This window comes from Balaenoptera physalus (assembly GCF_965194825.1).
Source record: "Balaenoptera physalus genome assembly, chromosome: 3".
Taxonomy (NCBI): Eukaryota; Metazoa; Chordata; class Mammalia; order Artiodactyla; family Balaenopteridae; genus Balaenoptera; species Balaenoptera physalus.
The window spans coordinates 49,574,854-49,599,715 of NC_138890.1; the positions used below are offsets into that span (position 1 = coordinate 49,574,854).

The following is a 24,862-nucleotide window of genomic DNA, read 5'->3' on the forward strand; positions in this document are numbered from 1 at the left end:
TAGGGGCTGTGGCCACTTAGTTTAAGTGGACGAGGCGAGTCTCCTAAGCTGCTTCCCAAGAAGGGGAAGGTCTGCAAATCTCACGACTGCCAGTTGGAGCCTTGAAAGAAAATATCAAAGCCTCTGGAAATAAGGATGCTATCCCCCATCGGTCTGCTCATCAGGGCCTCCTAGTATCCTAATCCTTTTAGGACCACACATCCCCAGACAGCTAGAAGCCAGCTGGATCTCAGATAAGAATGCAGGCTCTGCAGACAAACGGATGGGTTCAGTGCCAGCCTGGCTGGCTGTTTCCCAGCTGTGTGAATTTGGGCCAGTCGCTTAACTGTCCAGGATCTCAGTTTTCTCATCTGTAAAATAAGAATGATAACTATACCTTCTTCTCAGAGTGATATATGCACACGGCGAGCGCTCAGCTTGGCTGCTGCTATCATTGCAGGATCTCTGAAAAGAAGGCCTGGCTGGTCATCCAGCCCAATGTCCACATCCACGCCCCCCTACACCCGACAGTGGGGCCCCAAGCCTTGGCCTGCACACTACCCCTGCGAGGGAACGCCACAAGCAGCTGGCTCCGCTCTGGACAGCTCTCTGGGGGAAAGTTCTGGCGTTGAGCCCACCCTCACCTCCCTGGCACTTCTCACGACTGGGGCTGGGTTCATCCTGACACTCGGGGCATCAGTCCAGCCCCTCCCCATGATGGTTCCTCAGAGGTAGAACTCGCTCTCCCCTTCCCATCCCTAGCCCCCTCCCTGGCCCACCACTTCCTCAGGGACGGAGCTGGAGTTATCAGACCACCTGGTCACTAGCCTCTTCGTTGATGCCCCTCCTCCCCCTTTTTTTTGGTCGTGCAGGATCTTAGTCCCCCAACCAGGGATGGAACTAGTTTCCCCTGCAGTGGAAGCGCGGAGTCTTAACCACGGGACCGCCAGGGAAGCTGATGCCCTTTTGATACTGGAAGCCGAGAAAACACCATAAGGCCAGGCAGCCCTGGGCTCCCACCACTCCTAGGCCCGTTCACACGGTTCCCTGCGCAGCGCGGAAGGAGCTGGGCTGAGTCCGGAGAGCACGAGGTCCTCACACAGGGGAACCTGGGCAGGTTACGCAATCTGTCCTCATCGGGGAACTGTGGCTCCGCCCTGGATGGCACCTTCTTCACAGGTAAGGCCCATAAAGCACCTAGCGTGCGCGTGTGCGTGTGGCACGTGCCGGCTCAGTGCTGGCACTCACTTTTACACTTTGGGGAGCGTGTCCCTGAATCCGATGGCTCCATAAAAGGAGACTGAGGCTGCCTGGTCAGGCCGCACCCCCAAATCAGACCTGGCCCCTATCCTGCTCAGTCACTGCCCCTCCCAGGGTCCAATTTGGAAATCATCCTCTCTGAGGCAGCCATTTGTGAGTATCTAACTCCTTTTTTTGGTCTAAACAGAAGCTGTGGTTCCCTCCATGTTCCTGGTAATTAGAGAGACCAGAAAAGCCATTGAGATGGTAGGAAGGGCTAGAGGGAGAGAGATGGAAGGCTAGAGGCTGGTGGAGCAGCCTGGAATCTCTAAGAGCTTCAAGTGCCCTCCAGGGCAGAGAGACAAGCTCTCCAGACCTTCCCACTATCACCCCAGGCCTGTGCCTCTTCCTCCGACCAAACTCTGGAGATGGCAGAGGCCTCGAGGAATTCCAGAATGTTAGAACTGGACGGATCTTTAGAAAGAAAAAGTCCTTCTGCCTCATTTGGTGGTATTGTTATATTACTAGTGGAAATATCTAACTTATGATGATGATACAGAATAATTAGAAAAAAGTGAAACAATCTTATGTATAAATCACTCCCCCCATTATAATCTCTACATGACAAAGAGAGTCCACTTAACGTTCTGGTGTATTTCCTTCCGGATCCTTTTTAGGCTTATGTAAATATACGTAAGTAAACATAAAAGGCAATATACTGTAGCATTTCAAAGCTCAGGCTCTGGAGTTAGACTGCATGGGTTTAAATCCCCGCTCCATATGTTACTGGCAAGTTATTTAACACACCTAGATCTCTGTTTCCCCATCAGTGAATTGGAGATCATTGCCTTTATATTGTAAGGTAGTTCTGAAAATTAAACAAGGTAATCCACATAAATCATTTAGCACAGTGGCTGATGTGTAGTAAGCACTCAATACGCGGTTTAACCATTTTACTAGTATTGATGTTTTGTAACCTGCTTCTTTCACTAAATAGTTCATAGACACATTTTCATCTCAAATGTATGTGTTATCTGTGGCTGCTTCTGCACTACAATGGCTGAGCTGAATAGTTGCAACAGGGACCATATGGCCCGTGAAGCCTAAAATGTTTGCTATCTTGCCCTTTATAGAGAAATTTTATCAATCCATAGTCTAGATCAGTGATTTCAAACTGTATTCTATGGAAACCTAAGGTTCCTACAGGTATGTCAGGGGAAACAGGAGTAGATGGTAGGGCTCCAGGCCCCTAGCACCTTTCTATCAAGACTGATCCTCTTATTTGTTAAGATTAACTACGTGTTCTACCAAACGTAAGGAAGAAAATATACCAATTCTCTGCAATCTCGCTCAGGGGATAGAAACAGAAGAAGTATTTCCTAACTCATACTATGAGGCCAGCATTACCCTAATACCAAAACCAGACAAAGACTCTGCAAGAAAACAAAACCATAGACCTTATGAACATAGACATAAAATCCTCAACAAAATATTAGGAGATCAAATCCAACAATGTGTAAAAAGAATTTTATACCATTATAGATATGCAAGGCTGGTTCAACATTCGAAAATCAATTAATGTAATCTTTCACATCAATAGGCTAAAAAAGAAAACTCACTTGATCATAGCAATAGATGCACAAAAAACATTTGACAAAATCCAACAGTCATTCATGACTAAAAACTCTCAGTAGCCTCACTTGATAAAGAATATCTACAAAAAAACGTAGAGCTAACATCATACTTAATAGTGAGAAACTCAACGCTGTCTCACTAAGATCGGGCACAAGGCAAGGATGTCCCCTCTCACCACTGCTTTTCAACATTTTACTGGAAGTTCTTGTAATACAATAAGGCAAGAAAAGGAAATAAAAGGTATACAGATTGTGAAGGAAGAAATAAAACTGTCTTTGTTTAAAAAAAAAACACTCTTTGTTTGCAGATGACATGATTGTCTATGTAGAAAATCCAAAAGAACTGGGGTTCAAAGAGCTTTCAGGTTGATAAACACATCCATGTACCAAGAGGGTGCTACACCCCAATTCCATGGGGACAGAACCTTGCTCTTGCACCTGGAACCCTCCCAGACCTCACCCCTATGTATCTCTTCATCTGGCTGTTCAAGTGTATCTTTTACCATTTCCTTTAGTAAACTGGTAAACATAAGTAAGGGTGCCCTTGAGTTCTGTGAGCTGTTTTATCAAATAATCAAATCCAAATGGGAGGAGGTCATGGGAACCTCCTATTTGTAGCCAAGTCAGAAGTTGGGTGTGACCTGGGGACTTACTACTTGCAACTGACATCTGAGTAGGGGGAGTGTCTTGGGACTGAGTCCTTAACCTGTGGGATCTGATGCTATCTCCATGTAGGGAGTGTCAGAATTGAGTTAAATTGTAGGACACCTAGCCGGTGTCACAGAATTGCTTGCTGTGGGGAGAACACGTACACATTTGGTGACCAGAAGTGTCAGAGTGTTCTGTGTGACAGTAAAGGAGAAAGACATAGGACGAGAGCTGTAGGTTTCTCAATACAACCATATACGGCAAAACATCAAGATTCGTCAAAGCCAGCAGTTACATACAAAGATACTAACTTTAATATCCTCTATACCTTCTTTGTATGCTTGAAGTATCTCATAAATTAAAAGAAAAAAGATTTGATATACAAACATGGAAAATACTGCCAACAGTTCAAAAGGATACACAATGAAAAATAAACATCCAGTTTATCTTAGATCTGTGGTTCTCCTCAGGGACACTGATTATTATCAATTTCATAATCATCTTTTGGAAATAGTCTGCAAATGTAAGCTTTAAGATCCAAAAGAGCGGCTCTGCTCAGAAGAATCGTTAACCGTCCTTACACACATGGACATCTGATTCCATCCCCCATGTGGGAAGCAGCTTGTACACCGAGGCCTTCCATTTGAAGAGTCTACCTTGTGACCCTTTATTTTGGACATTCACTGGAAACCACTCTTTGTTTTCTCTGTCAGTGGACCCAAACCCATCTGGTGCATCTTTTCCAGTTGGTGACTATGTGGGCCTCTCTTATTTAACTAGAGTCGGCTTCTCTGGAGAATGACTGCTTATCTCCCCAGGACCCCTAGAATAAAATTTTCATATGCCAAACAAACTATATTTTAAGTCAGACCATCCCAAATATATTCTCAAAATTTGGTGTGAATCAGTCCAGCCATTTTCTTGCAATGGGGTACAAAAATAGACAAGAAGTCACAAACTTCATTTTTATATTATACGGACACGCCCCTTACTGCTCTCCTACCCTGACCTTTAGGAAAAACAACAGAGAGAACACATACAACATGGGAACGTACTTAGAACGGTGTTTTTTGTACTTTGGCTTTTTTTTTTTCATACATTTCACAACATCTTGAAATGATTGCATGTTTCATATCAATCCACATAGTTTTGTCCTCCTATTTGTAGTGCAAATACTGGTTCAATTTCATTTGTGAATATACTGGGGGCTAAAATTCGTAATCATCTTATTCTTTCGAAAATAGTCTTAATTTGTGCTAAGTATAGGGTGAACAACTCACCTCCTTGCCTGAGATTTTTTTTCAGTTTTACCACTTAAAGTCCGGTGTCCTGGGAAACCCCTCAGTTCTGGGTGAACTGGGATGTTTGGTCATCATATTTAAGTACCATAAAAATATCAGACAAGTTTGAATAGGAGTTGGTGCCTTATAACAATGTGAGTAGTAATCTTCATTTTTGCCCTAAAATTAAGTTATTAACCAAATAGTTTCCATATAAAGTAAGGATTTTCCTAGGACTTTTGTGATTATTGCTGGGAATTGCCTCATGCTGTTAGGTGGCTGCATAATATTCCATTGTATGACTTCACCATAATCTTATTAAACCCATTCCCTACCAATGGTCATTTCATTTCTTTCCCGTGTTTTGCCGGAATAAACAAGTCTGCCACAAATGTCCTTATTTATCTGTTCTATAAACTGGTAAATTCTTCACAATAATTTGTTTTGAAAATAAAGTTTCCCGCTAAAAACAAAACTCAAAAAGCCACAGGATTAAACACTCTTTCATCTTGGGTCTCCTGTGAGCCTCTTTTTCTTCAGGTGACTGGGCTGAGGATGAGTTTAAAATGGGTTGGCAGCCAAGGCCCCTGGAAGGAAGCCCAGGCAAAGGGGAGGCTTCCTGGGGTGCAGGAGGGAGAAAAACAGCCCAGTGCTGTGGTTCCCAGCTTGGAGGGGGTGTGTATCAAGGCGGTGGGAGAGGAGTTGGCCAGACTTGGAGGGGGCCAGTGTTGGCTGGGAGAAGGGCCGAGAGACTGGAGCCATTCAGCCGTGTTCTAAGAAGAGCAGGGAGAGGAAGGAAAAACAAGCCCAGACACACACTGGGTGGCTGCCGGCTGGCCAGGGATCTTGGTACAACAAGCCAGGTGCCAGGCTCTGTGGCCAAGGCAGCTTTCCCCCGGGAACCCACCCCAGACTGGGCAGGTTTAGGTCAGTTCCACAACTGCTTCTTGGGTCTATTAGGAATGGGTTTTTACAGAGTATGGGATAATTCAGTACTTTTCCAGAAAGATGGGCTACCTGGGCCAGAAAGGTGGTTTTCCAGCCATGTTGTATATGTGATACATGTGTGTTAATGCATCCTTTACCCATCAAAGGGTCTCAGCATCACTTGCCAAACTGTTCTAGGCAGAATGGTGTTAGTGAAACACAAGATCCAAAAGTTGAAAAAGTTTGGGAAATGCTAGGTCAGTCAAAATCAAGCAAAATTCTCTACTGTGGGAATTCACAGAGCCTTCAATATGCTAATATCATACTTCATGAATTTTCCAAAAGTGGAGAAAGTGTGCATTGTTTCCCAAACTTTGAGTCCTCAGAACACAACCCTACCCCAATCACGGAATATATAATAACAACTTTGCTAAATGTTGATTGCTAATTTTAATCCATAGGATAAGGCAGAAGCCAACAGGCCTACCCTTAAACGTCCAAGAATCTAGGAGAGAGGGCTGTGGAATCTGGCCAATGTGAGATCTTGGACGCTGCCAGGTCCTACATGAAAGCCCAATGGGCACCTTTCACAATATAACATAATTGGCCTTCATGAGCATGAGGGATTCTCCTGGAATTCTGACTTGGGAGTAGCCCCATGCAGGTCATAACAGTTGAGTGAATATGGCAGAAGAGCTCAGGTTTGCTCCAGCCTGCATGTCTGCATCTCATTTCTCTTGGTCTCAGAGACTCAGCCTCATACTTAACCACAGTGCTGTCTGAGGGCCTCTGTGTATCAGGGTGGGTGCACACGGCACCACAGGAGAGATGCCCCACACTGGGATCCGAGAAATGCTGAGAAGATCACTTCATCCAATTAGCATCCCCGTTGTGTGGCTCTGTGTCTATGACTCCCTCTTTGCTGATGCATCCTTTTAGGTTACAATGCATAGCCATCTGGGAAGAAACACTGGCAGCCTCTCTACCCTGAGATCTCTGTGGAAAGACCCAAGTTTGGTGCAGGTGGATGATGAAATGCCCTGTACTAGACAGGCCGTATTTGCAAATCTTTTCCATCCTTGAGTAATTAGGTAAGGCTGGTACCTTGTATCGAGGGTCCCTTCCCCTAGAAAGAACTGGAAAAATGAAATGGTAGGGCTTCAGCAAAACCCGGGTCTTATTTCACCCTGCCACTGATTTGCTGATTGATACTAGAAAGTCCTTTCCCGAGAAGCCTCACATTCTCCCTCTGGAAAATGAGGTGGTCAAACTCTTTCAGTTATTTTCTAACTTTTGACCAGAGGAAGACTTTGGTCAAACAAAGTCTTAAACTTTATCCCATATACTACAGATGAAAGTGGTTTTTAACCAAAATGTTTTTAAGGTAATATTACATCATTACAACATGGAAGTGTTTACTATAAAAGTCAGGATAGAGGCGCTTTTAGGAGCAAAGAGGTAGTTGTGATTGAGTCAGGGCACACGGAGGTCTTCTGTGTGGCTGCAAAATTCTGTTTCTTGACATGAGTGATAGTTACAACTGGTGTTTTCCTTAGAATCATTAAGTAAACTATACAAATATTGTATTACTAATGCATTGTAAAGTCAATCGCTGAGAACACAAATGTGTGGATTAGGTTTAGCTGCAAAAGGCAGAAACTCCAACATAAAAGTGACTTAAATATGACAGAGGTTTATGTCTCTTTCATGTAAATGAAGTATGGGAGTAAACAGTCCAGGCACTTAATGTAAATAAGTAAGGATACAGTGATCATCAAAGACGCAAGATTCCTTCTCTATTTTTGCCCACCATCTTCAACATGAGACTTCCAATTCAAAGTCCAAGGTGGCTGACTGAGTTCCACCATCATGTCCAAATCAGAGCCAGTGAGAAGAGGGAAGAAGAAAAGCATACCTTTTCACTCTAAAAAAACACCCAGAAGTAGCACTCACAACCATTACTTACATCCCACTGACCAAAACTTCATTACATGGCCTTACCTAGCTGCAAGGGAGGCTGGGAAATGTAGTCTTTAATCTGGGTGGCCATGGACCCACCCAACTGTAGTTTCCACCACAAAGAGAAAACGGAAGGGTAGATTTAGGGGACAACCAACAGAATCTGGCACAACATTCTAATGGATTTTCATTTCTGATGTGTTGAAATCTAACGGGTGACTGATACGACTGATATTGGTGTCTTTGCTGTTTTTTGGTCACAGTTTTAAATACAGCTTGAGGTATACAAGAGGAGATGAATATTAATAGTTTGTGGAACTGCAGAAGCACTCACAGAATGTGGCTTGAAAACCCCTGAACTAGAAACTCCCTAAGAGATTTTCCAGTATTGACATTCTAGAAATCTATGAAAGCCCTGCCCTGTTTCATGAGCTTACAGCGGGCTTTCTCTCTGGGGACTGGCAGGGGACTTCTTGTTACCTTCAGGTCTGAGAATTGTACTGTTTGTTTCTTCTGAGTCAGCACAGCCCCAGCCAAATATCTTGAAAAGCTCTCTGTCGTTCAGCAGCCTTCCCTCTTGGGCTGGGAGTTCCCTAGAGGAGGTATAGTTTACTGAGGCATTGATAACTCAGTGTTACGAAGCCGTGGCAGCTTCTTAGCAGGGAGTGGCTTAGACTTTCCCTCAAGGGTTTCAGTGATCTTTAGAGTAGAGGGGGCTATCTTTGGTTCAACTCTTTCATTTGTTCAGAGGAGGAAGAACTGATCCAGAGAGGCGGAGAGATTTATTGGAAGTCACCAGCAACTTACAGCAGGGCTGGGCCGTGTACTGACTTGTCCTGATGCTTTCCATTAACTGTAATAGCTTGAGTTTAACGTACACTTTCTATGTGCCAGGCTCTGAGCTAAGCACATTACATGCTAATGTAATGTCCTCCAGCACCAGAGGCTTTTAATCTATTCCAGAGACGGAGGAGAGATGGGGTGAGGTCATGAGCCTGAGAGACTTGGTATCTTAGAGAAGGTTCTAGAAAGACTCAGGGGCCAAGGTATTGTTTTTGTCCTGATTCTGACCACATTTCTGAGAGGAATGCTGTGAGGGGTGGGACTGCTGGGCAGCCTGTTGCGAGGGTAGCAGGGCCGGAGCAGTGAAAGGGGATCAACATAGCTGACCTGCCTCTGTGAGAGCATAACCCCGGAAAATCCCAAAGCTTCGCGCAGCCCAGTCTGGGCAGAGCCACAATCGAAGAAAACAAAGTCCCACCATCACCAGTCATTTAAAAGCTCTATAATCTTTACTTTTATATCTCTAGGAGCATTATAAGGGATCTAATTAATTAAGCTAATGAATTAATCCATTCCCGTCCCCATCAAATTCTCTCATCTCCTCGCTGCTACTGCCCAACCGTTAGGAAACTCTACAAAACCTGACACCCAGGACTGGTAGATTTTCGTCTTTTCCTTCCTTCCTATTAATTAAAAAAAATTTTTTTTAGAACTTTTAATTTTGAAATCATCATAGATTCACAAGAAGCTGAAGAGGTAGTAGCAAAAGTACGCAGAGATCCCACGTACCCTCTACCTGGTTTCCCCCAATGGCTACTCCTTATGTAATTCTTTCATATTACATTTTACTAGCTCATCTAATCCTTGCAACAACTCTGTGAGATGACTATTACCATGACCGTTTTACATGGGAAGAAACTGAGTCCCAGAGAAATGAAATACATTCCTCAAGATCCCCAGGAATTTGATGCAGACTTAGGACTTCGATTCAGATTTTCTGACTCTAAAGTTTGTGCACGCTCACATGAATTCATATTCTCCCTCCATCTTCTCCCTGACCCTCCCCAGGAGAGAGGAAAAATCCAGAAGAGAGAGGCCCAGCCCCCGAAAGAATGCAGTTCTTCACATGCCTCAGAAGCATAAGGGCCAACTGCAGTTTGCTAAAAATTGGAGGAGCCTCTCCTACATAACTTGGCTGTAGAGTCATCAGAATTACGCGTGTGACCCAGACAGTGGCCCCCGACACTCTTTCGGCTCCTTTCTAAAGCCAGAACACGTTTTCTGCTTTCCTTAAGGCTCCTCTTTGCCCTCTCCCGTGACTTTCTTCCTTTCTCATCCTGCTTTGCTGTTTCTCTGAAGCCGTAGGGTGATTCTCCTCTGCCATGTAATGAATTTCATCTCCTTTCTCTTAAAGCTATGACTGGGGCTCACCTTGTCTCAGAGACGTGAGAAAAGATTAGCCGCCTGCTTGAGTAAACACAAGGTCTCCTCAGAGCTAGAAATCTGAATTTTTCTCTTGAAAGTGACAGAACACCCATAAAATAGATAACTAATGAGAACCTACTATATAGCACAGGGAACTCTACTCAGTGCTCTGTGGTGACCTAAATGGGAAAGAAATCCAAAAAACGGGGGATATATGTATATGTATAGCTGATTCACTTTGCTGTACAGCAGAAACTAACACAACATTGTAAAGCAACTGTACTCCAATAAAAGTTAATTAAAAAAAAAAAAGAAAGAAAGAAAGAAAGAAAGGGACAATACCTAACCCAAAGCAGCATAAGCCCCAAAGGGACTTGATTGGCTCCTGTAAACAAAGAGGCCAGGAGCAGGGCTATATATCACGTAGGGAGTGCACTCTGCTGTGTGTCACAGAAGCTTGATTCCAAACACGTTGATCTCTCTCTGCAAAGCAACCCGTTCCTCCCGTCAGCCTTCCTGGTGCCTTTCACTCACCTGCTGCCCTCCTTTTAGTCTCATGCCTGCCATCCGAGAAGAAAAGGACAAAGGGCAAAGTCTCCTTCCTTTCACAAGCTTCCTCAGAAGCTTCCAGGCACGGACTTCTGCCTACATGTCATTGACCAGAAACATGTCACACGGCCTCCCTGCACAGAAAGGAGGTCTAGGAAGCTCAGTATGTTGGCTGGACGTGGACAGAGAGCTCCCTGAGCAACACGGAGGGTCTGCAGATTAAGCAGAAGAGCAGACAAATAGCAGTGTCTGCCTCGGGCTGGTTTAGGGGCTTCGACCAACGTCCCAGGACCGGTCTCCGTCTCCGTCTCTGTCTCTGTCTCTCTCATGTTGGCGTCATGCTCACACAGGCCTCCCCATGTGATCTCAGGAAGGCTGCTGCTACTCTGGATCTCACATCCACTCCTAGTCCAGCCCAGGAGGAAAGGCCAGATCCTTTGCTGCAGGCCTGCCTTCCACCTCATGCTCCTCCTTGAAAGGGTCACTGTGGCCATGGAGCATGGGACGGCTTAGCCTAGTCACAGGCTCTTTTTCTAAGCTGGGCTGAGCGTGCAGGAGAGGGTATTATTGCCTGAGAGGGAAATCAAGACATGGTTCCCAAAGAAGGGGAAATGGGTGCTGGTGGCCCCTCAAAACCCCAACAAATATCTACTGCTGAATCTTAGGCATCATTGTGTTCCGAGATTCTGAAATCACTGAAGGTGTGTCCAGCCGCCCCAAATATTTGATTAAAATTTCATGTTTTAGATCACTGGTTCTCAAAGTGTGGCCCCAGGGTCCTGGGGGTCCCTTTAAGGTCCACGAGTTCCAAACTATAGGTTCATAATACACTAAGACGTTATTTGCCTTTTTTATTCGCATTCTCTCCCAAGCATCCAGTGGAGTTTTTTCAGAGGTTACATGACATGTGGCTACATGACATATGATGTTGTCATTGCCCTGATACCTAATGGGTTGTGTGTTTGTATATTCTTGTGTTTTAAAAAGATCTTAGTGTTAATTTCTAACACAGTGAATATTGATAGATATAACTGACTAAATAAAAATTCTTTGAAGTCACACCACTTTTTTTTTTTTTTTTTTGGCTGTGCTGTGCAGCTTGTGGGATCTTAGTTCCCTGACCAGGGATTGAACCTGAGCCACAGAAGTGAGAGCACAGAATCCTAACTAATAGGCCACCAGGGAACTCCCTCACAACAATTTTTTTTTTAAATAATTTAATTAATTTATTTATTTTTGACTGCGTTGGGTCTTCCTTGCTGCGTGCAGGCTTTCTCTAGTTGCTGCGAGTGAGGGCTACTCTTCATTGCGGTGCGTGGGCTTCTCATCGCAGTGGCTTCTCTTGTTGCGGAGCACGGGCTCTAGGCATGCGGGCTTCAGTAGCTGTGGCACGTGGGCTCAGTAGTTGTGGCTCACAGGCTCTAGAGTGCAAGCTGAGTAGTTGTGGCACACGGACATGTGGTTGCTCTGCGGCATGTGGGATCTTCCTGGACCAGGGATCGAACCCATGTCCCCTGCACTGGCAGGCGGATTCTTAACCACTGCGCCACCAGGGAAGTCCCCCTCACAACAATTTTTAAGACAATAATGGGGTCCTGAGACCAAAAGTTTGAGAATCATCGTGAAGGGCAGCCGAATATGCCACCCATGCCATGTTGGCATATTTTGGAGTGGCATATTCTGCTACCTTTCAGCTGTTTTAGATATTAGGCTCACTTGAAAATCTTAAGGAACAACAGGCACACTTATAAGTGTTAGGTAACAAATTTTAACCCATTCAAGGCCATCACCAGTTTAGTTTTCCATATCACAGTTTCAGCTGTAAGTATCAGAAAACCAAACCAAAAACAGCAATGCCTTAAACAATGCAGAAATTTGTTTTGCTCTTATATAAACAAAATTTGGAGGCAAGTTATCAAGGGCTGGGATTTTGGCTTCATGATCATGAAAGACCTGGATTCACTCTATTTTGCTGCTCTGCCACACTCAACATTGGCTTTAAACCTCATGTTCCAAAATGGCTGCTTAAGCTCCACCCACCCCAACTGCATTCTGTCAGCAAGACAGTTCCCAGAAATTGCATATGACACTACTATGTATATTCTTTTGGCCAGAACTTAGTTATATGGCCACAACTACCTGCAAAGGAGTCTGGGAAATTCAGTTTTTAAAATTCTGTTTGTCACACACCCAGTTAAAAATCAGAGTTTCTATTTCTGAGAAAGAAAAGTCTATAAATATCAGTGGTCAACTATCAGGTTAACTTTTTTTTGTGTGTAGACCTTGGAATCAAACTTCTCCTTTATTCTCTGGTTAACTGCAAAATATTCTGTGTTTCAAAGAGAGCTGTTTAAAAATTGCACCTAGTTTCAACTACATATCTGTAAATTGGTATTTTCTCAATATTATGGCATAAAAAATATATATTGTTCAATGGATTGGCTGCTGAGGCTGATTCAAGTCTGCAATTGTCATCCAAACTCCAGTTTCAGTTTCAAGTTTTTGTGATCATCAATGCCTATTCTTCTCATTGACTGGTTTTAACAAACACATGAAACAATGTTTATTTATTTATTTATTTTGGCCACGCCAAGTAGCTTGCAGGATCTTAGCCCCTGAACCAGGGATTGAACCTGGGCCCTCGGCAGTGAAAGCCCATAGTCCTAACCACTGGCCTGCCAGGGAATTCCCAAAACGATGTTTAAAATCAGAAAATAAACTTATATTGATAAGACACTACTATTATTTATTAATATATTGGAAGTGTGTGTACAATTTCATTTGGAATTGGGGTTGTATTATTAAAGAATTGATAGCAAAGATTTTCTGAAGGTCCCAGGCCTACAGGTGTTTTCTGTCTGGCTACCACTTCGTTCATAAGCATTTTAAATTTGAATGTCTTTATACAGGCCAGATACTGTCCAGTTCACTAAGGCTCCATCCCACTCTCTTGTGTTAAACTGGGCTATTTAACCAAATCTTAACCTCTGCCTCAAGGCACCTGAAATTTCTACCAGATTATACAGAGAGGGAAAGGTCTTGTCTAAAGTCCAACAAGTATTTGTCGAACTTGGGAAAAACCAAGAAGGTGGATGAGCAATCTTATAGAGAATAATCACTCAAGCATGAAGTAAGTACAAGTTGCATAAAAGATCATGGTACACGTTGAGGTCAGATGTTGGAGAATCTTGAAGGTGAGCTGAGAATTCTGGCCTTGACCATGTGGGAGATGGCAATCCACTGGATGTTAAATTTTAAGGGGTTTAGGATTGTTAGGGAGGTCCTAGGAAGTGCTTCTTTAAAACCAAGGGTCAAATAAGCTATTCTGGAGATGAGACTAGGCAGGTTAAAACAAGGCAAATAGGATGGCCTGGGGTTAGTATTAATAGGGAGAAGGACTGGGTGTGTCTGCCAAAGGAATTTGGGAAAGTCTTCTGGAAAAAAAAAAATGGGTCAGGTCTATCCTAGCCTCTCGGCTGTTTTTTATGGTCATTAGTGTTCCAATGAACACTCATAAACAGGAATTTGATTGGTTTCCTGAGAATTCCAAGCATACCTGCTTGGGCCATTCAACCTAGAGAATGACTCAGGGGCCATAAATTGAATGACTAGGGCCGAGGTTGGGTTTGCTGGGTCCTATGGGTGGCTGAGAGCAAGGGTCACAGATAATCAGCAAGAAGGTTACATTTCAGGAAGCCTGGGCAAGCGAGGGAGTTGCTTTCTGGGTCTGGTGAATGGACTGAGTGGACAAGAAGTAGTGAAAGACCTGCCATTTTTTTTTCCAGAATTAAAACACTTTTTTTAAAATTTTATTTTATTTATTTTTTATGCAGCAGGTTCTTATTAGTTATCTATTTTATACATATTAGTGTATACATGTCAATCCCAATCTCCCAGTTCATCACACCACCACCCCCACCCCACCGCCGCTTTCCCCCCTTGGTGTCCATACGTTTGTTCTCTACATCTGTGTCTCTATTTCTACCCTGCAAACCGGTTCATCTGTACCGTTTTTCTAGGTTCCCCATATATGCGTTAATGTACAGTATTTGTTTTTCTCTTTCTGACTTCACTCTGTATGACAGTCTCTAGATCCATCCATGTCTCTACAAATGACCCAATTTTGCTCCTTTTTATTCCATTGAGTAATATTCCATTGTATATATGTACCACGTCTTCTTTATCCATTCGTCTGTCGATGGGCCTTTAGGTTGCTTCCATGACCTGGCTATTGTAAACAGAGCTGCAATGAACATTGTGGTACATGACTCTTTTTGAATCATGGTTTTCTCAGGGTATATGCCCAGTAGTGGGGTTGTTGGATCGTATGGTAGTTCTATTTTTAGTTTTTTGAGGAACCTCCGTACTGTTCTCCATAGTGGCTCTATCAATTTACATTCCCACCAACAGCACAAGAGGGTTCCCTTTTCTCCACACCCTCTCCAGCATTTGTTGTTTGTAGATTTTCTAATGATGCCCATTCTAACTGCTGTAAGGTGATACATCATTGTAGTTTTGATTTGCATTTCTCTAATAATTAGTGATGTTGAGCAGCTTTTCATGTGCTTCTTGGCCATCTGTATGTCTTCTTTGGAGAAATGTCTATTTAGGTCTTCTGCCCATTTTTGATTGGGTTGTTTGTTTTTTTGATATTGAGCTGCATGAGCTGCTTGTAAATTTTGGAGATTAATCTTTTGTCCATTGATTCATTTGCAAATATTTTCTCCCATTCTGAGGGTTGTCTTTTCGCCTTGTTTGTAGTTTCCTTTGCTTTGCAAAAGTTTCAAGTTTCATTAGGTCCCATTTCTTTATTTTTGTTTTTACTTCCATTACTCTAGGAGGTGGATCAAAAACGATCTTGCTGTGATTTATGTCAAAGAATGTTCTTCCTATGTTTTCCTCTAAGAGTTTTATAGTATCCAGTCTTACATTTAGGTCTCTAATCCATTTTGAGTTTATTTTTGTGTATGGTGTTAGGGAATGTTCTCATTTCATTCTTTTACATGTAGCTGTCCAGTTTTCCCAGCACCACTTATTGAAGAGACTATCTTTTCTCCACTGTATATCCTTGCCTCCTTTGTCATAGATTAGTTGACCATAGGTGCGTGGGTTTAGCTCTGGGCTTTTTATCCTGTTCCATTAATCTATATTTCTGTTTTTGTACCAGTACCATATTGTCTTGATTACTGTAGCTTTGTAGTACAGTCTGAAGTCAGGGAGTCTGATTCCTCCAGCTCCATTTTTTTCCCTCAAGACTCCTTTGGCTTTTCAGGTTCTTTTGTGTTTCCATACAAATTTTAAGATTTTTTTGTTCTAGTTTTGTAAAAAATGCCACTGGTAATTTGATAGGGATTGCATTAAATCTGTAGATTGCTTTGGGTAGTATACTCATTTTCACAATATTGATTCTTCCAATCCAAGAACATGGTATATCTCTCCATCTGTTTGTGTCATCTTTGATTTCTTTCATCAGTGTCTTATAGTTTTCTGAGTACAGGTCTTTTACCTCCTTAGGTAGGTTTATTCCTAGGTATTTTATTCTTTTTGTTGCAATGGTGAATGGGATTGTTTCCTTAATTTCTCTTTCTGATCTTTTGTTGTTAGTGTATAGGAATGCAAGAGATTTCTGTGCATTAATTTTGTATCCTGCTCCTTTACCAAATTCATTGATTAGCTCTAGTAGTTTTCTGGTGGCATATTTAGGATTCTCTATGTATAATATCATGTCATCTGCAAACAGTGACAGTTTTACTTCTTCTTTTCCAATTTGGATTCTTTTTATTTCTTTTTATTCTCTGATTGCCGTGGCTACGACTTCCAAAACTATGTTGAATAATAGTGGCAAGAGTGGACATCCTTGTCTTGTTCCTGATCTTAGAGGAAATGCTTTCAGTTTTTCACCATTGAGAATGATGTTTGCTGTGGGTTTGTCCCATGTGGCCTTTATTATGTTGAGGTAGGTTCCCTCTGTGCCCACTTTCTGGAGAGTTTTTATCATAAATGGGTGTTGAATTTTGTCAAAAGCTTTTTCTGCATCTATTGAGATGATCATATGGTTTTTATTCTTCAACTTGTTAATATGGTGTATAACATTGATAGATTTGCATATATTGAAGAATCGTTGCATCCCTGGGATAAATCCCACTTGATCATGGTGTATGATCCTCTTAATGTGTTGTTGGATTCTGTTTGCTAGTATTTTGTTGAGGATTTTTGCATCTATATTCATCAGTGATATTGGTCTGTAATTTTCTTTATCTGTAGTATCTTTGGTTTTGATATCAGGGTGATGGTGGCCTCACAGAATGAGTTTGGGAGTGTTCCTTCCTCTGGTAATTTTTAGAAGAGTTTGAGAAGGATGGGTGTTAGCTCTTCTCTAAAAGTGTTTCTTTTTTTTTTATATAAATTTATTTTTATTTATTTTATTTTTGGCTGCATTGGGTCTTCATTGCTGCACATGGGCTTTCTCTAGTTGCGGCGAGCAGGGATTATTCTTCCTTGCGGTGCGCAGGCTTCTCACTGTGGTGGCTTCTCTTGTTGCAGAGCGCGGGCTCTAGGCCCATGGGCTTCAGTAGTTGTGGCTCGTGGGCTCTAGAACACAGGCTCAGTAGTTGTGGTGCACGGGCTTAGTTGCTCCGCAGCATGTGGGATCTTCCAGACTAGGGCTCGAACCCATGTCCCCTGCATTGGCAGGTGGATTCTTAACCACTGTGCCACCAGGGAAGCCCTCTAAATGTTTGATAGAATTCACCTGTGAAGGCATCTGGTCCTGGACTTTTGTTTGTTGAAAGATTTTTAATCACAGTTTCAATTTCATTACTTGTGATTGATCTGTTGATATTTTCTATTTCTTTCTGGTTCAGTCTTGGAAGGTTATCCTTTCTAAGAATTTGTCCATTTCTTCCAGGTTGTCCATTTTATTGGCATAGAGTTGCTTGTAGTAGTCTCTTATGATGCTTCGTATTTCTGCGGTGTCCATTGTAACTTCTCCTTTTTCATTTCTAATTTTATTGATTTGAGTCCTCTCACTCTTTTTCTTGATAAGTCTGGCTAAAGGTTTATCAATTTTGTTTAACTTCTCAAAGAACCAACTTTTAGCTCTATTGATCTTTCTATTGTCTTCTTTGTTTCTATTTCATTTATTTCTGCTCTTATGTTTATGATTTCTTTCCTTCTACTAACTTTGGGTTTTGTTTGTTCTTCCTTCTCTAGTTCCTTTAGGTGTAAGGTTAACTTGTTTATTTGAGATGTTTCTTGTTTCTTGTGGTAGGCTTGTATTGCTATAAACTTCCCTCTTAGAACTGCTTTTGCTGCATCCCATAGGTTTTGGATCATCGTGTTTTTGTTGTAATTTGTCTCTAGGTTTTTTTTTGCAACTTGAAAGTAATTATTTTAATCAAGTTAAAAAAACTTTGTGTATAGACACAGTAATGCACCCATATTACAAGTCTACAATGAATATTACAAGCTGAATGAATTTTCATAAACTGTCTAGGTATGTTTTGATTTCTTCAGTGATCTCTTAGTTATTGTGTAACGTATTGTTTAGCCTACATGTGTTTGTGTTTTTTACGTTTTTTTCCGTGAAATTGATTTCTAATCTCATAGCGTTGTGGTTGGAAAAGATGCTTGATATGATTTCAATTTTCTTAAATTTACTGAGGCTTGATTTGTGACCCAAGATGTGATCTATATCCTGGAGAATGTTCCATGTATACTTGAGAAGAAAGTGTATTCTGTTGTTTTTGGATGGAATGTCCTATAAATATCAATTAAGTCCATCTTGTTTAATGTATCATTTAAAGGTTGTGTTTCCTTATTTATTTTCATTTTGGATGATCTGTCCATTGGTGAAAGTGGGGTGTTAAAGTCCCCGACTATGATTGTGTTACTGTCAATTTCCCCTTTTATGGCTGTTAGCATTTGCCTTATGTATTGAGGTGCTCCTATGTTGGGTGCATAAATATTTACAATTGTTATATCTTCTTCTTGGATTGATCCCTTGATCATTATGTAGCATCCTTCTTTGTCTCTTGTAATAGTCTTTATTTTGAAGTCTATTTTGTCTGATATAAGAATTGCTACTCCAGTGGTTGAGAATCTGCCTGCCAATGCAGGGGACACGGGTTCGAGCCCTGGTCTGGGAAGATCCCACATGCCGCGGAGCGGCTGGGCCCATGAGCCACAATTACTGAGCCTGCGCATCTGGAGCCTGTGCTCCACTACAAGAGAGGCCGCGATAGTGAGAGGCCCACGCACCGTGATGAAGAGTGGCCCCTGCTTGCCACAACTAGAGAAAGCCCTTGGACAGAAACGAAGATCCAACAGAGCCATAAATTAAAAAAATAAATAAATAAACATAGAATAATCATTAAAAAAAAATTAGCTGAAATTAAAAAAAAAAATTGCTACTCCAGCTTTCTTTTGATTTCCATTTGCATGGAATATCTTTTTCCATCCCCTCACTTTCAGTCTGTATGTGTCCCGAGGTCTTAAGCGGGTCTCTTGTAGACAGCATATATATGGGTCTTGTTTTTGTATCCATTCAGCGAGCCTGTGTCTTTTGGTTGGAACATTTAATCCATTCACGTTTAAGGTAAATATCGATATGCATGTTCCTATTACCATTTTCTTAATTGTTATGGGTTTGATTTTGTAGGTCTTTTTCTTCTCTTGTGTTTCCCACTTAGAGAAGTTCCTTTAGCATTTGTTGTATACCTGGTTTGGTGGTGCTGAATTCTCTTAGGTTTTGCTTGTCTGTAAAGCTTTTGATTTCTCCATCGAATCTGAATGAGATCCTTGCCGGGTAGAGTAATCTTGGTTATAGGTTCTTCCCTTTCATCACTTTAAATATATCGTGCCACTCCCTTCTGGCTTGTAGAGTTTTCTGCTGAGAAATCAGCTGTTAACCTTATGGGAGTTCCCTTGTATGTTATTTGTTGTTTTTCCCTTGTTGCTTTCAATAATTTTTCTTGTCTTTAATTTTCATCAGTTTGATTACTATGTGTCTCGGTGTGTTTCTCCTTGGGTTTATTCTGCCTGGGACTCTCTGTGCTTCCTGGACTTGGGTGGCTATTTCCTTTCCCATGTTAGGGAAGTTTTCGACTATAATCTCTTCAAATATTTTCTTGGGTCCTTTCTCTCTTCTCCTTCTGGGACCCCTATAATGCGAATGTTGTTGCATTTAATGTTGAAAGACCTGATATTTATTAAGCTTTTTTTTTTTTTTTATGTTCCAGGCATTGTGCTGAGCCGTTTATATGAAGTATCTGCCTGAATCCTCTTCATTGCTTTATGGGGATAGATACCATTATCCCTATTCCACAGATGAGAAAACTGAGATAGAGACAGTTCTTTGGACTGATTCCTATTGACGGGGTTAGTTAAGAAGTAGTATAGTGGGACCTCCCTGGTGGCACAGGGATTAAGAATCTGCCTGCCGCTGCAGGGGACACGGGTTCAATCCCTGGTCTGGGAAGATCCCACATGCTGCGGAGCAACTAAGCTTGTGTGCCACAACTACTGAACCTGCACTCTAGAGCCCGCGAACCACAACTACTGAGCCCATTCACCACAACTACTAAAGCCTGCGTGCCTAGAGCCCGTGCTCCACAAAAAGAAAAGCCACCACAATGAGAAGCCCGCACACTGCAACAAAGAGTAGCCCCCGCTCACCGCAACTAGAGAAAGCCCGCGCACAGCAACAAAGACCCAACGCAGCCAAAATTAATTAATTAATTATTTAATTATTTAAAAAAGTAGTATAGTGACATTTCTTTATGTTATCTCCCTACAGAGGAATGGGGAAGTGTGCTATATTTATTCTAGCACTTGCAGTGAGATAAGAGAGGCAGTGGGCGGTACATTTTGTCCCTCAGCATCCACTGACCCTTTCTCCAGTTACAGCACCTGAGTTTTCCCCTGGACCATTCCTCTTCCCACTCTCAGCACCTGTGTGGGATGGGAAGACTCTACCCCTGCTTCAGGATAAGAATGCCCCCCCTGCCTAGCTACTCAGGGCATTGCATCCCCTGGCCCCAGGGAGGCAACAGCTATTCTGAAATACAGGTGGTCTGGGGAGGAAAAGTCAGAATTTGAGTAGGCAGGAGATCTGGGAGAAAACTGCTTCATACCCCTTCCAAAATGTACCACTACACCAGTGTCTATTTTTCAGAATAACTAACATTCTCTTGGAAACGGCAGATTACAGCTAGACCCTAAGCTCTGTGTGCAGGCACATCCCAGCATCTAGCACCGTCAATAGTAGGTGTTGAATAAATTGATTGTTGAATGACTGAATGAGTTGTTAGACACATTGATCATTTACTGAATCACAGCTTGACATAATTGGAGGGATCCTAGAGATCTTTTAGCCTGATTTCTCCCATTTTACAGAGGAAGAAACCAAGGTGAGGGGACTTCCCATGAGACAGCACTGAGTGAGAATTTGACCCCAGGCCTCCTGCCCGCAGTCCTGGGCTCACTTTATAATACCAGAGCCTCTCAAGATGGGACGCTGACCACTTTTTGTTCTGAAGATTATTTTTTGCATGAAATTACACTGAATCCACAGATTCAGTAAATTATTTGCTTTTAAATATTTTTCCAAGCCTTCTGATTACATGGAGGAGAGAGTCTTGGTTTGAAGCTATTAAATTGCTAACACCCCTCACTTGCTAATCTTTCTTTTTTTAACAACAGTGGAGTCCATGTTAGGCTCAGAGCCTTCACAAGAAACAGAAGTAATTTAGTTTAATATTGTTATCTTAATGTTTTGTGGAAATTTTCAAGCGTAATTCAAAGCAAAGAGAATAATATTATTAACCTCCTATGTACCAGCACCAGCTCTAATTACTCTCAAGATTTTATCAAGCTGGTTTACACACCCAGCGCCATCACACACTTTTTTGCAGAAGTATTTCAAAACAAATCTTATACATTATATCATCACACTCATAAATATTTCAGTATGTAAAGCTAACAGATAAGAACTTTCTTTTCAGTGGAGCCACAATTCCATCATCTCACCTAACACAATTAAAAGTAATTCTTTAGTGTCATCCAATAACCAGTCTGTGTTCAAATTTTCCAAATTATCTCAAAAATATTTCTATTTGGCTGATTTGAATCAAGATACAAAGAAACCCATACCCTACACTACTTTTATGTCCCATTCAATTTATTGGAGTTCCTCCCCATGCCCCACCTTTTTTCACACCATTTATTGAGCAAACCATCTTATTTGTCCTGCAGAATTTCTCACATTCTGGATTCGGCTGGTTGGATTCTTACAGTGTTTCTGAATATGTTCCTCTATCCCTTTGTTTCCTGTAAACTGGTAGTTAGATGAAGATTCAGATTGATACTGAAAGTGCTTCCTGAGAAACAGAATCTTAAGATGAGTTTTCCGAATTGGTTCTCTAGTCTGACTAGGTTTAAAGGCACTAATGACCTTGTTTTCAGGGCTAAAGGGGACACGTGCAGTCTATGGGAGGTGGTGGTACACAGTTACTCACACTATTAGCTACAGATTCCCATAACCAAGTACCTATAGAAGCCAAGGCCCTAAGTGACCAAATATTCGCCGTCATAGAATATCTTAGTGAAATTAAGGAAGGTGATGCAGCTGGTTGGTTGCTTCTAAGGGTGCTGCCAGAGGCAAGGAAAGAAAATGACGAGCTCAGGGCTTTAAATTCCCAGTTCAAGTGATTACAAGCATTTTGTTTAATTGTTTTATTTTAAAAATGTATCTCTTAGGCTCTAAATGTTTGTTGCTAATGATATCAGTACAAGTTATTTCCTCTACCACCTATATAATTTATTTCTTTATCTTATCGTATCCAGATACTAATATTAATACTAAAAATAAGTCTATGGAATATACTTTTTTTCCTAAGTATATATCTCCTTAAGGATGAACAGCCAAAATACTATTAAATTTACCTGAAATAATGGTTCTCAGGATGGTTATGCCACCAACGTGATATACAATGAGGCTCTTTTGCTCCTGTATGTTTTTATTTTTAGAATTTACTTTATCCCTTTGATATAATTTAGCATTTTAAATTATGTAAAACATTTAATAGTTCCAAAGTTAGAATTATATAACAAGGTATATTCAGAAAGCTAGCTTTTATCAATAATCTTTTTCTCTCTCCCTAAGGTAAACACTTCTATTAATTTTTGGTTTGTCTTTTGTTTCTCTTTGAAAATATAAGCAAACACCTATACAGATTTGTGTTTGTCTCTCCCTTGTACTCTAAACGCTGTTCGGCACCTTGTGTTTTTGTTGTTGCTTATTTGTTTTTTAGCTAATATGTCCTGGAGATCATTTTATAGCATTATATAGAAATTTCCTGGACCTAGAGATTGTCATACAGAGTGAAGTAAGTCAGCAAGAGAAAGACAAATAGCATATAATATCGGTTATATGTGGAATCTAGAAAAACGGCTCAGATGAACTTATTTGCAAAGCAGAAATAGAGTCACAGATTAGAAAATAAACTTATGGGTACCAAGGGAGGAGGGGGGTGGGATGAACTGGGAGATTGGAATTGACATACATACACTACTATATATAAAATAGATAACTAATGAGAACCTACTGTATAACACAGGGAGCTCTACTCAGTGCTCTGTGGTGACCTAAATGGGAAGAAAATCCAAAAAAGAGTGGATATATGTATATGTATAACTGATTCACTATGCTGTACAGTAGAAACTAACACAACACTATAAAGCAACTATACTCCAATAAAAAAAAATTAAAAAAAAAAGAAATTTCCCCTCGTTCTCTTTTAAACTGAGTTAGAATTTAATACCATCATTTTATTAGCACTGTGTCAATTACTTTCTATTTATGACAAGTTTATCAGTCAGGTTCCTGGCAGGAAACAGACGGCACTTTCAAATTGTGGGTCCAGGCAGGTCAACCACAGGGATGGCACAGGTCCCCAGGGCGAGCAACAGCACGGGGCCTGAGGGGCAAGGGGAGAGGTGGTTATAGGAACAAGAGAGGGGCCTTGGATGGGAGCTGGGCCTCCGGGCTGAGGAACACCGTCAGTCTGCGGTGAAACCCCAGGGCAGGAGCCGGGGGAACTGATACGCCAGCCAACCTCACTCTTCTTTCTCCTCTTCCCAGTCTCCTACTGTGCTCCCCACTGGCCCATCCCAAATGGAAACAGGCCATGGGCACCCACTGAGGTGGGTTTAAGACCAACCTCTGTGGATGGACCTAGAGTCTGTCATACAGAGTGAAGGAAGTCAGAAAGAGAAAAACAAATACAGTATGCTAACACATATATATGGAATCTAAAAAAAAACAAACAAAAAAAGGTTATGAAGAACCTAGGGGGGCTTCCCTGGTGGCGCAGTGGTTGAGAATCTGCCTGCCAATGCAGGGGACACGGGTTCGGGCCCTGGTCTGGGAAGATCCCACATGCCGCGGAGCAACTAGGCCCGTGAGCCACAACTGCTGAGCCTGCGTGTCTGGAGCCTGTGCTCCGCAACAAGAGAGGCCGCGATAGTGAGAGGCCCGCGCACCGCGATGAAGAGTGGCCCCCGCTTGCCACAACTGGAGAAAGCCCTCGCACAGAAACGAAGACCCAACACAGCCATAAATAAATAAAAATTTAAAAAAAAATTATATCGTTATTCCTTAAGCCTTCTAATCTTTGCACCTAGTAAGACTGATTTTTTAAAAACAGTGATAAAACAAACATAACATTCATATGGGGAGTTCTTGAAAATGGAAAAGTCATCACTGTCAAGCAAATGTAGGCATTGTGTGAGGCCACAGGGCCGTACTGGTGATCAAGACATACAAGGTCCTTGCTCATGGGACACTTAGATTCTGGGGAGAGGGAGAGAGAGAACAAGCCCACGAAAAAACACACAAGGTAAATTTATCTTGTGATAAGTGCTGTAAAGAAAATCCCCCCAGGGTGGTATGACAGAGTGACTGGTGATTAGGGGGTGGGTCATGAATCTTTTTGAGATTAGGTTGTTAGTGAAGGCTTCTCTCAGGAATTAACTGAGCTGAGATCAGATGGCTGGAGGGTAGCATGTCTGTGAATTCCTGGAGTTAGAACATTCCGGATGGGAACAGCAAGTGCCAGGTCCCTAAGGTAGAACAAGGATCTGCTTCACAGAGAGAAGACCAGTGCAGGTAATGAGTATAAAGTAAGGGAGTGAGTAGTTTGAGCTGGAGGCTGATAGCTGGGACCAGATTACATAGGGCTTTGGGGGCCAAGAAAAAGAATTTGGATTAAAACAAATGTTTAGGAAACATTAAGGGTGAATCAATTAGAATTAAGTTTGGCTGCATATAATGGGAAACCCCAAAATAACAGTGCCTTAAACAAGATAGAAATGATTTCTCTATCAGGTAAAATTCCACAGTTGATATGGCAGCTCCTTGGTCATCAGGGCCCAGGCTCT

General features: G+C 42.0%; 1 protein-coding gene and 1 long non-coding RNA gene across 3 annotated transcripts in view; one reads left to right on the plus strand and one right to left on the minus strand.

Moving 5' to 3' along the window:
• SLC36A1 (solute carrier family 36 member 1) overlaps positions 1-24,862 on the minus strand; it is a 286,800-nt gene that overhangs the window by 3,475 nt on the left and 258,463 nt on the right. The window lies entirely within an intron of this gene.
• On the plus strand, positions 853-24,070 carry LOC309657804. Of its 2 annotated transcripts, none has more exons than XR_014261905.1 (2): positions 853-1,158; positions 19,663-24,070. It is a non-coding gene; the product is annotated as an uncharacterized lncRNA (long non-coding RNA). The 2 variants fall into 2 exon arrangements; XR_014261906.1 differs by lacking the exon at positions 853-1,158 and adding an exon at positions 9,532-19,019.